Genomic DNA, 12,895 nt, shown 5'->3' with positions numbered 1-12,895 from the left:
GATTTTTTGGAGTTGGTGATTGGTGTTTTCGCAGATGCTGTTGAGCACCGGGACGAGGGGACTGAATGTTTCGGGGAGGCTAGCTTAGAGATGTTGATAATAGGTGTTTTGTGGGTATACACCGTGAAGTTGGTGAGGGGTGAACTACGGTAACACTTGTTGTATGTAAGGGGGCGTTCCTTGGGTAGCGTGGGTACCTACAACATAAGGAAAAGGAGTTACGAAACCGTGACTAACTGGAACGACTGACCTGTTAAGAGGAGTGTATGGAGAATAGTTTCGAGAAGAGTCCGGGCGCATTAGGGCATTCGGGAGTGCTGCTTGCGGCGCCTGATTGGCTAAGGGGACCACCATCAACTGGGGTGGTGCTCCTGGTGCCGAAGTGACTAGGTTGACGACGGGTTGAACGACTTGCTGAGAGAAGAGTTGATCCCATAGCATTTGAGTCGTCAGCGTCGATCCTTGTGCTGGGACTGTAACGGGCAGGGGCATCGACATGGTTACCATTGGGGGTGGTAACGGACGAGATGCCGGAGCAGAGGCGGGAGCCGACACTGCGGTGGATGTCGTCATGCCGACCTGAGATGGGGCGACCCGGGCAGCTGTTGCGGTGACGACGGTCGCCGATGTACTTGCAGAAGAAGGTCGAGTTGGAGGCGAGGAAGCCAACTCGGATTAGAGCGGGGCTGATTTGGTAGCGGGTTGAACTCGCGGATCTGCTCGAGAACTAGACCCCCAGGCTCGCCAAAGGGTATGTGGAGGGGATGATCTGGAGCGGTGTCAAGATCCAAGCGGCGTTTTAGCCCGGAGGTGTCTCGCCGGTATTGGAACCTGGATCCGATAGCAATGGTGGCGGTCGACCTGACTTGGGAATGCAACGCTTCGTTTTCCTTTTGGAGGATGTTGATGCGCTGCTCCATGGCTTCGAAGAGACGAGTGATATCGTCAGATGAGCTAGCATTTCCGGCCATGGTGATTGGAATGGTATTATCAAGCTGTTTTTTATTGTCAGCCCCACGGTGGGCGCCAAATTGTTTTGGGCAAATTCTACTTAGAGACGAACTTGTCTTGATGATGGTGCTAACAATCGATCGAGCTAGATAATTGAGAGTTACGAGAGCAAGTTGTAATAGCATGGAATGATAGTATTTTTATTGCTTAGAATTTGTATATGTAAACTGACAAAATTAAGCCATTTTATAGGCCTTTACAATAAGAGTGTAACGTTTGTGCTTAATTGCTCATAATTGAACAATAAATACGTAATGAAGGCCGGCTCCATCAATGGCTTGTAACGGTTGTCTCGATCCCAACCGTTGAGAGTAAGTTAGAACGGTGCCACCACATGTTTTGCTGGAAGCCACGTATACAATGCTTGCCACGTCTGTCCACGTCACCAAGAGGGTATTTTTCCCCCTAACAACTTTTACATGTTATCTTTGCCTAATTAATTTTAGTATAATACAGAAAAAATTATGAAAATAAATACAAACGTAATTTCATTAAAGAATATAATAATTAATTATTGTTCACATTATAATCCGGGCATGGCCCATGCCCAAATACCAGTACATTTATTTACAAGGTATATATGTTTGAACTTTGCACGCATGGAATGTTTGCCTAAAGGGTAGAGCTATCATAAATTGACCCGACCTGAATACCCGACCTGAACCAACCGAACCCGTGACCGACCATGACCCGAAATTATGGTAAAACAGGTAACCCGAAACCCAACCTGTACCCGACCCGAAAAAAACGATAACCGATTTTAACCCGATGTTGTAACACCTGAACCCGAACCCGACACCCAACCCGAAGATGACCGATAACCAAACTGACCCGACCGAACAATGACCCGAACCCGATTCGATACCTGACCCGATGTCAACCCGAAACCGATTGTAACTCGATGAAACCTGCTATTGACCCGACCTGTGAAAACCCGCTATCCGATTTACCCGACCAGCTATTTCGAGTTATTTTTTTCAATTTGGATGAGATGAAAGGTAGGAATTGAATCTAACATCCTAACTGACAGTCTTTCTCTTTGTCTGCGCGACCTATGTCAATGTGCTCAATAACGAGAAAAACGGTTACACTATCACACAGGAGACTCGCATTGGCTCGAGACTCACTCACTTACCCAGTTACCCCACATTCCAAAAATGAAATTCGAGTTACGGGTGTAAATATTTTTCACTTTCACATTTTGAGATGACCAAATCGATCATTGGTTCGTAATCCATATTCACTTTATATATGTATTGACTTGACAAAAACACGCGATTATTTGCTCTATATAAAATTAACTCTAAAATAAGTTAAACAATATTTTTTAATATAAAATAATTAAAATGTATAGGTTAATTATCAGACCCGAGTTTGACCCGTCCCCGAGAGTGACCCAACCTGAATTCTATTTGATCCGATTATTATCCGATCCAAACCAAGACCCGAACCCGAAAATAATTGTGTTGCAAACCGACTTAAACCAGACTCGATAAGACCCGAACCCGAAATTACCTGCTACAAATCGACTTAAACCCGACCCGATAAGACCCGAACCAGAAATCAAACCTGACCGAAATGTGACCCGACCCGAACCCGACCCGAACCCGACCTGAACCCGGGATAGGAAAAAACCCGACATGACCTGACCTGAAATCGACCCGACCGAACTCGAACTCAACCCGGATGGAATATTGACCCGACACGACTCGACCTGATCATGACCCGAGACCCGAGATGACCCGACCCAAACCCGACACGGTGACCTGTTTTGACAACTCTACTAAAGGGTATTCTTGTGGGGTGTATCGACAAGGTTTTGCGTATTGGTGTGACCCACGAAACTGTTCAAGCTATTGGGATGGTAATTTTGTCTAGCGAACTACGGAGTACCACACCACTCTCTGACTTGATCGGATCTCATTCCGTTCCTTTCCTTTCCGGTTCAATGATCTACGTTTTGTTCTACGTATGTTTTAGTTTGATTCACCAAGTTTATTTTGTTGCCATTTCCCTTCATGCATGGTTTGTAACTCAGATGAACACTACAAGAGGGGGGGTGAATTGTAGTGTAGGAACTTGAAGCTAATTTTTGCGGGATTTAAAACTAAAAGCTACAGGAACTCAAAAGCAAGTGCAAGAAAATTTAGCGAGGAAACTTTTCAGTGACAACCTGAAAAATAAAACCTCGACCAACTAGGGATTTTCTTAAAACTCTTTCACTAAAAATGGCAACAACTCTGTTACAATTTAGCTCACTACAAATAACTCGAATTCCCTATTAAGTTCCCATAGTAGCTCCCTCAAGCTACTGAACTCACTCAACTTCAACTCAGAAGTTATACCCTTCTCTCTTAGACTTAACTCAAGTCTAAACCTTAAGGATTCACTCAATCCTTACAAACGAATAAAGTTATTTACAATGCAAGTAATACTCTAGTGTATGTTAAGAAAGGAACTCGGTAGGAACACTTAGAGGATCTGATCTTACGAGAGAAAAGTGACTTAGCAAAGTGTAAACTATTACAATTAAACCAGATAACTTTTTTCGGCAAAACTAAACAGTCTATTTATAGATAATGTGTGTGTTTTATTCAAGCTAACTTAACAAAATCTTAACTAACATTCCTAGGTTTAAGGCACGTTCCAGCTAACTAGATCAAGGTGAGCATAGTGGCGTGGAAAACAAGCTTCTACTGCTCATGCTTAAGAACAACGCTAACAAAAATACTTTTGCTTTCAGCTTTATTTTGACGCAGTTCCTCTACCTTCAGCTTGATTAGCACGCAACCACCAAGGAGAAAATCAAGGAAATAACAACGTGTAATTAATATTAAAAAAATTCTTTTATTTGTTTGCAACTAAAAACTCTTTGTTTAATTTAGAAACAATTTAGGAAATAAACAGACCAAAAATGATATTTCAGCTTTTATTATGCCAACAAAAGATATTCTAATGTTTCTTTGCTCATCATAAATCAGACACTACGGAGTTCCTCCGATTCCTTCTTTCCAAACACTTACACATTTATCCTAAAAACAACTCTATTTTTAGTCTTCAGTTTCTCCATCTTGAGGATTTTGTGTAGCAGCTCCAATTTGATGTTCCTTCACAGGAATTCTCCAAGCTCCTTCTCTAGAACTTCATATTTTCTTGATTGTTTGACAGTTCTCCAAGTTCCTTTGAGGGATCATCTATACGCCTTACTCCAGACACCATGAATACCTTTCAATTCACTTGGTAAACTGTTAGTAAAGTTTGCATGTCATCATCAAAACCTAATGGGCAACATGGTTTAATTTCATTGCCAAGTGTTTTTTTTTTGGGAGGGGGGGGGGGGGGGAATTCAATGTGACGTATGGAGTACTGTATTTTCCTTTTATTTTATGGTCCAACCTATGATGGCCATATTTTAATAATTATTTTTACCATAGTTGCCATGTGGGTGAATGATACTAAAATGGTTTATTTAGTTTGGATGTGCTTGGAATCATTTAGTGTACGATAACATTGATCTGGAAAATTATTCAGCCCAAAATGACCTAGTTATGCATTTTCTATACTAAATTAATTGATTCTTACTCGGTCTTTAATCGAGCCTACGAAACCTAATAATTGATGTACTTTCTCCGTTTCGGAAATATCGCACCATGGTTGACTTTTACTCCTCTAACCATTACTTTGACTCTTAAAATCTCAAATCGTGTCAAAGTAAAAATTATAAAAAAAATTAATATTTAGAAAATATATATCGATGCGTATCTAACATGACTTAACATGACTAAAATTTCCTTACGTACGAATCACAACAAATGGCCAAAGTCGTAGTGTGAAAAGTGTAAAAAACAAATGTAATGGAGGAAGTATTAAGATTTAAGAATGAATGGACATCTTCTGAAGAGAAAAATGAAATGCAATCTGAATGACACTCTACCCGAAATGGATCATGTATTATTATTATTATTGGACTCGTATTTCTCACTTGCATCACACGTCACGTAACATTTTATAAGTTCTATATATGTGAACTTAATTATCTAAATATGTTCCCGTGATTTGTAAAACGCAGGCAACCAACAGTAATAATAAAAATGCCATCTATCTAATTAGCTAAATATAGAAGTAGTGAGTAAACTATATTGGGAATTTGGGTGGGAGGTCAACAAGTATAAATAGGACTCCTAATTCTCCCTAAAACCTAAATCAAATCTGTTCTTCAAAATATATTAAATCACAATTAAAATATGGAGGGGAAAAATCATAAGAACAATATATTTGCAAGTCTAATTATCCTTGTATTAGGTAATTATAATACGGAATACTAGTTTTCAAGTTACATCATGTTATATCTTAATTTATTATTGAAAATCAATGCGCATTGTCACTTTGCTCCGTACACCATAGGTTTAACTAAATCGTTCAGTTGTGGTTTCCACTAGCTAAAACTTTGAACTTTTTTGTAGTGCTAGTAATGTCTGGGGAGAACGTGTTGGCGACATGTGGCGGGCTGGCTTGCAATCTTTTCAAATCGTGTTGTAACGGGTATCATTGCACTCATAGTGGTTGGTCTGGTGTATGTACCAAGGGTAAGTCGGATCATCGTATTCATATTCTTATCGTTTTCCTTATTTCATTTTCTTTAATGGACTCATATTATTACGTTTTTTAGCCAAGATGGATAACTTAAGCCTGGTAGTTAGAAATTCATGTACGTAGGTGAAAGATTAGTTATTTTTAATGATGAATATCTTGGTAAAGTTTAGTGCAATGGTCGAAACCATGTCACAACCCCCTTAAGGCTCTATTTGGTTCAATATTAATAAAAGAAAGGAATATAATAGAAAAGAAGGAAAAGGAAAAAAAAATCTTTTAGAATGTTTGGTTTAATGGAAGGAAATGAAAGGAAGAGAAAGGTACTCCGTAAGAAGGATTGACAACTTTTGATTTACTCTTTCCTCCCAAATTCCTCCAACTTTGGGAAGGAAAGGAAATTGGAATTTTATTAAAGGAGCTTTACTCTCATTTCTCTTCTTTTCCCATTAAGCTCCATATTATTTATCAAACTAAACATGAGAACATTATGAACAAAATGATTTTTCCTCGCAAATCCCCTCAACCAAACAAAGTGTACGAGAACGGGAGTCTGTGTTATACTCCCTCCATATTTTAAAAAGAGATATACTTTGACCGACACATAGTTTTAGAAGAGTGAGTTGAATTTATAAAAATAAGATGAAAGTGGGGTAGTGGGTGAATTATTGATTATAGTAAAAGGATGATCTTAGTAAGTGTAGGGACCACAAAAAAAGAGAAATATTAATCTAATGGAAAGTGTGGACCAATCAAAAAAAGGAAAATATATCTCTTTTTAAAATATGGTCGTTTAAATAAAATATATCTCTTTTTAAAATACAGAGGGAGTAGTAAGAAAAGCATAACAATCAAAGTTGATATAAGGTAATTGCAAAAGTTGTCTTAGGTACATATTATTATTATTTTTTAAGGGGAAAGACAAGTCCATTAATATCCTAATAATGGTATATTCTAAACTTGCAGACCTAATATGCTTGTCAGAGGGAAGTGTTTGTGGGCTCTTGCGACAGGGTTCGGCCCATTGCTGTGGCCCATTCAGATGTTCCACTTACTTTAATGGTAATTGTGTTTAGCGGAGCAAGAACCAATTCAAAATTAATTTGATTTACCAAATTTAATTCGTTACCATACATTTTTTTTCTAGCTACAAAAACTTATACTTTTTTTGTAACATCTTATGTGTAAGGCCAATTTCATACAAAATGGTTGTACTTTGTAATAAAATAGTTATGTTCAATTAATGATGAGGAGTACTATACAATTAAATCGTTGCACTTTGTTATAAATTTATTTATATTTTTTTTCAATTCTGATATCAATTGTCTTATGCGTATGACGTCTCATAAGAGACTTATCATTTTATAGCTGATCAAAATTATCCCATTAGCAGTGAATGATAACAATTTGGTTCCTTTGTGCAAGCTTTATATCATTCAGTGTACTTAGAGATTGACCTACCTCCCTAGAATGAATTGTATCCAAAACTAGATGATTCGCTCCTAACTCCGCTGGATCAATTGAGCTAACACGGCCTAAAAAAACGATATCTCACATATTGATGTTTTGTTATTCCTTCTATAAATGAGAAGTATTAATTATAAAGGAAAAACTGACAAAGGCGGTCCCAACTATAAACGTTCATCTTTAAAAGGTCCCAAGTATGGGTTATTACTGGAAGGTCCCAACAAAGGGGAGTGTTGACTTCGCGTGGTCCTTTTCCAAAAATGATTGGTTGTGTAAGTGAAAGATGATGATGTGTCAAGTGTTTTGCTAGTCACGTGCCACGTTAATATATATCCACGCATTTAATAAAAAGTCCACCCATTTAATTAAAATTCACGCATTTAATTAAAAATCCACCCATTTAATTATAACCCACCCAATTAAAATACCCACCATCCCCTTTAAATTAAAACCCCTACCCCCCCCCCCTTCTTCTTCCTCTCAAAAATTCGACTGTTGTGTTGCTGTTGTGTTCTTCATCTTCTTCCCTTCTCAATATTATTTCGCTTCATCGTCTTCCCTTGCTATGTAGTTTTAATGGAACTTACCCCCAAAAAGCGTTGGATCTTCTTCTTCAAATTCAAGGGCGTCTCTACCGAAGTCGATGTGAAGTGTAATCACAACATTACACCTGTGTTGAGGACTGTGAAGAAGGGGTGACGTAATAATATAGGGAAGAGATTTTATGAATGTCCACTATGGCCAATAAGCGTAACTAATTACTAATTTAGTAAAATTACAATTGTGAATTGTGTTCTTAAAAAATAGGGTTCTTATTTTAATCAAATTGGGGATTTTCTATGTTTCTGATTAAAGATGGCAGATTGCAGATCTTTTCAGTCGGAATGTAGTGGATGTGCTAAATTACAACTTCAATTGTCAATGAAGGAGAAAAAGATGAAAGTGCTGGAAGAAATGGTTGAGAAACCGAAGGCAAAGAGTGCAACATGAAGAAGTTGTAAGGGAATTAAAGGCAGAATTGAGTCACACTCACATTCAATTCATGGATCATGATTTCCAGAGGGGAGAAGTATGCTGCAATGGCAGTGTTGTTGTCATGGCTAATATTTATTGTCATCTTAATGTTGATTAATTAGGATGGAGACATATTAAAAAGTTCGTATTAGGAGATAGATTAAGTAGGTCGTACTTCTCTTCATTGTAATGTACGATCTGTCAGAGTTAGATTAAGTATGTCCTACTTGGAAATGGATGCTAAATTTTTCTATTTTGTAAAGTGTTTAATGAATGAAAGAAACATGTTATTTTCTAAAAAATTTACAAGTAGAATTAACGAGAATTTTTCATATATGATTGTAATTGTTTCCAAAAGTATATCATACATTGTCTCCTAAACTAAATAGGCTAAATCAATTCACTACATAGACAAAATTTGACTACAACGTACGTGAGATGCTAGATTTGACTTTGGACGAAAGTTGACTTCTTGACAAATGTTGACTTTGCTTGTCATAATAATTCTGTCATTTTTACGAGTTCTGGTTGGTTGAGCTTTGACCTCAAAATGGACATTGAACTATTGTGTTGGTGGAGCAGATGTGGAAGTTGTCTTTGCTCCTTTTGCAGTTGTTTGACTTAGCATTGATTGTTTCTATTCCCTTATCTTTGCAAGTGGTTGGCTTGAAGACTTAGGAGCAAATGATGAAGCTTGTTTGTTTGTCTTCTTTGGAGCAGATGCAGAAGTGGAAGCAGCGACAGCAACAACAACATTGTTTTCTTTCTTTGGAAAAAAATTAAGGTAGAGTTGGAAGCAACATTGTTGGGAGGTCGAGCTGCAGAAGTGGAAACAACATTTTCTCTGTTTGGACATATCATCTTATTGTGGGTTGGTGACTTACATATGCTACAAGTCATCTGAACTCCATGCTTAGTTAGCCTTCCCGGTTTCTTAGGGTTCTCAAAAGGATCCTTTCTTCTGTTTGTTCTCCGTCTACCCTAATAATTCCTTGTTTTTATAAAACCATTTTCCAACTTAAAATAAAGGAATTACTAAGATATTACCGCCACTATGATAACTGTTAAGGCTATTACCAGAATTACGCATTGGAATTAACTAACTTTCGAAACATAATAATAGTTAATGGCCTCCATACAAATCGGAACCATTACAACCAAAAACCAAAACGTTTAAAATCCATTAATTAGCAAATTAAATAGTTTAAGTAGTCATGACTAGTAAAATAATAGAGTTTATTATGCAGGAGAAAACACATCTCTCAAACTCAATCCCATGCTCGATAACTTCTCCTGCAAGTTATCTCTACAAACCTTTTACTTAAAATCTACTCTCCAGCAACGCAAATGCAATGGTAGATCTTCATAGGGTCATTAAGGCAAAGGCCATGACCAAAAGAAACATGAAGCATGAAGTCAGCGAAAGCTGAGTACGAACAAGCTAGAATGAAATCCTAGTCTAACATGCTTCACTCAAACAATATAATTAATCCACATCCAAAAGCCATTTAACAAACAATAAATCGTGGAGACAATACTCGACACTTGACACGACTCTTGACTTATAGATTAATTAATAATAAGCTTCAAACTGGCCAAAAAGAAATATCCATAAAATGAAGGGTGTTGGGAGCCCACCAAACACCAACATAAATAAAAATAAATAATTGTCGGACCATACCGACGGAATTCCAGCGCATAAAAATAAAGAATGAAACAACGTATTGTATCATTGTAGGAGTACAAGTTTTCCGGCAAGACTCCCCCCATTGTTCATACTAAAGGTATATGTGTTCCAATAGTTTTAATGCTAGTTCTGGTTGCACTTTACGTTAATTAATATTTTATTCACAAGGTGAACTCAAGACACATCAACATGACATAAAATAAAGCAACCAAACAACACTTCTTTTAATTCATTAGGACTTGTGATCAACATACAAGACTCAAGTGATATTACTCCTATTGTTCCTTCTCAATATACTATTGAGATAACCCGACATTGCCAGTTAACAAGCGGGGTGTGCAAAAGGCACAAAAAATCCTTAGTTCAATTCACATAGACTTCACAAACATACCCTACAGACGGTGTGCAATGAGGCATGAATATTTGGCTCAAAGTATGCTAGACATTACGTATAATAGCATAATAATCATCCCTTCCATGTGAAACACCCATACATGCATAATAATACTTGAACAACATGCCTTGACATTAAATTCCACGAATATAAATAGTCACAACATGCTCGTTCACATAGAATTCATAAATTCAATAATAATCCATAACATGTTTGTTCACACATCAAACATAAATCCAATAATAATCCAAGTCACATGATTCACTACAATAAAGTATCACAAAAGTCCTCATGTAAACAGTGGTCACCCTAGACATGTACGTACCTCGAATATCTAAGTACGGGGGGCACTTTGTGAATCACGACTCAAGATTAAAAATCACCTCCTATCTTTAAAATAATGAAAACCAATCATTATTCATGCTCACTAAATATCCAGCAACTTTTATAAATTCTAAAACCTTTGAATTAGTTAGAAATTAATTGTCCATTAATAAAATAATAGTCTCAATTGAAAAACTATAGTCCTAGTATGAAAACATTAATTTTTCACCTTTAAAATCATCAAATTAAATCAACACTTTTAAACCTTGAAATAATTCTGAAAATTATATTTAATTTCCATTATTGAAATTAACATTAAATTATGTAAATCAATCCATCATTATATTGGGATTAAAATCCTAACCCTAATTAGTCATAAAATCACTTTAAACCTTTAAAAAGCAACACTTTATTAAATGAACAATCTGAAAATTATAGTACTTCAATATGAAAAATTCCTCAATCATCTAAACACATAAATCCTCAAATTCGGTGTTCATAACCGATCCAGCAGTTTATAAAACATAAATCTATAATAATAATATAATTTAAATACGGAATTGAAATATAATAGGCAAGGAAGAAGAGAATTATACCAAACCGGCCTATAGCACAGTACAATCGCGATTTGAATGTAATTGGGCGCAAAAGATCAAAGGAACGGAGTATAACACACAACATCACACGGTTTGGTGTGTGCGTGTGTGTGTGCGTGCGACGCAAGCAACGAAGGCAGGGGCAGCACCGGCTCGGCAATGAGCAAGAGGGAGAGCACAGAGTGTGCGTGTAGGCTGGCGTCGAGGGCAACAAGCAACACCACAGCAGAAATACTCGGCGAGAGGCACGAGTGATGTGCGACAAAGAGCGAGGGAGCGAGAGAGAGTGAGGGGTGTGCGGGTGCGTGTTGTGCGAGAGGCAGCAACATCGACGAGAGGACTTGAGGGTGAGGGGCTGCGGTGCACGAAGGCACGAAGGCACGAGGGACGAGGCAGCGACGAGCAAGGAGTGCTCGGCTGCTGTGCGGACAAGGAGACGAGAGAGCAAGAGGGTCGGGTGAGAGTGCAAGAGAGGAGAGAGAAAACTAATGAGGGAAGTGGGGATTAATTCAACATGAGGGTTATATTTATAGGCTTCCCCAATCCCTAATGGGCAAGGCTTAGGAATTAAACATTGGGCTTTGCAAATTAGATGGTTAGGTTTGAATTGAAAATTGAGATTAGAAATCTCAGTTGGGCTCAATTAGTGGAACGAGTTGAGCTTAGAATTAATTCGAACCATTTTTAAAAATTGACCCAATAAATTCCCGACTTCGAATCATAAATTCGTTTCATAATTAATTAAAATAATAAATATTTTAATTAAATAAAAATACATTTAAATAATATTCAAATGCGATTTAAATTCTAAAAATCATAATATGCTCTATAAATATAATAAAATATATTTATAAATACCGAAAATTACGAGGTATTACACAAAGGACTCTCTGGTATGATATCATAAAAATCATAATTTTCAATGTTTTCAGGAGAACGTTGAGTGCGTTCAGTAGTGTTTTTGGTGAAATCAGGAGGAGGTTGAGTGTGTTCATGAGTTTTTTGGGTGAGATTATAGGGGTTTTCAGTGTTTTCATGTTGGGATTGTTGAGTGTTTGGGATTTCAGTTGTGGTGGTGTTGTGTAGGGTTGGTTGAGTTTATGTATGGTTGGTTGGTTGAGATTGTGTACTCTTAAATCTTGGACTGGGCCTAATTGGTTGGGAGTTGGTTGTTTGTGTGGCTTTTTTTTATAACTAGGCTTTTGGGCTTCATAATAGGTTTAACAAGTTTTGTTGGTGTTTTCACTTTCTTTTTGGGCTTAGTTTTTCGAGTTTCTTCAACTTTTGGAATGGAAGGGAGTGAGGCTGGGATGACCACATGATTATGAACTCTATGCAACAAAAACTCTATTGACCTACACTTTAACACAAGTCATTTCGAACACTTCCTTGTTAGTGTATACCCTCATTAAAGCATCTGTCAACCTATTATTAGGGATCAAGTAGTATATCTCCTCAACTTCTCAATACTTCCAACATTTCTCCACTAATTCTAGTAAATACCACCAACAAAATTCATCAATATCCACTTGAAACGATCTAACTTTCCCACCCACATATTGTCGACCTCTCGGTTTATCTTTAAACATACCTCATACCAAAATTTCAAAGTAACAACCACTTTATCCATTAAACTACAATCACAAAATGACATAAATTTATCAAATTCCGCATATTAGTAACAAAATTTACGAAATTAAAAACCACAAAAATTACAAAATTATGAAAACTTATGACTTTAAAAATCACAAAAAGTTCTAGTTCTTACCATCATGGAAATCCAATTTCGAAATTAAAACCCTAAATTACAAA

Source organism: Spinacia oleracea, chromosome 3 (assembly GCF_020520425.1).
Source record: "Spinacia oleracea cultivar Varoflay chromosome 3, BTI_SOV_V1, whole genome shotgun sequence".
Lineage (NCBI taxonomy): Eukaryota > Viridiplantae > Streptophyta > Magnoliopsida > Caryophyllales > Amaranthaceae > Spinacia > Spinacia oleracea.
The sequence above is the reverse complement of the archived record's forward strand: the minus strand, read 5'-3'. Positions refer to the sequence as shown.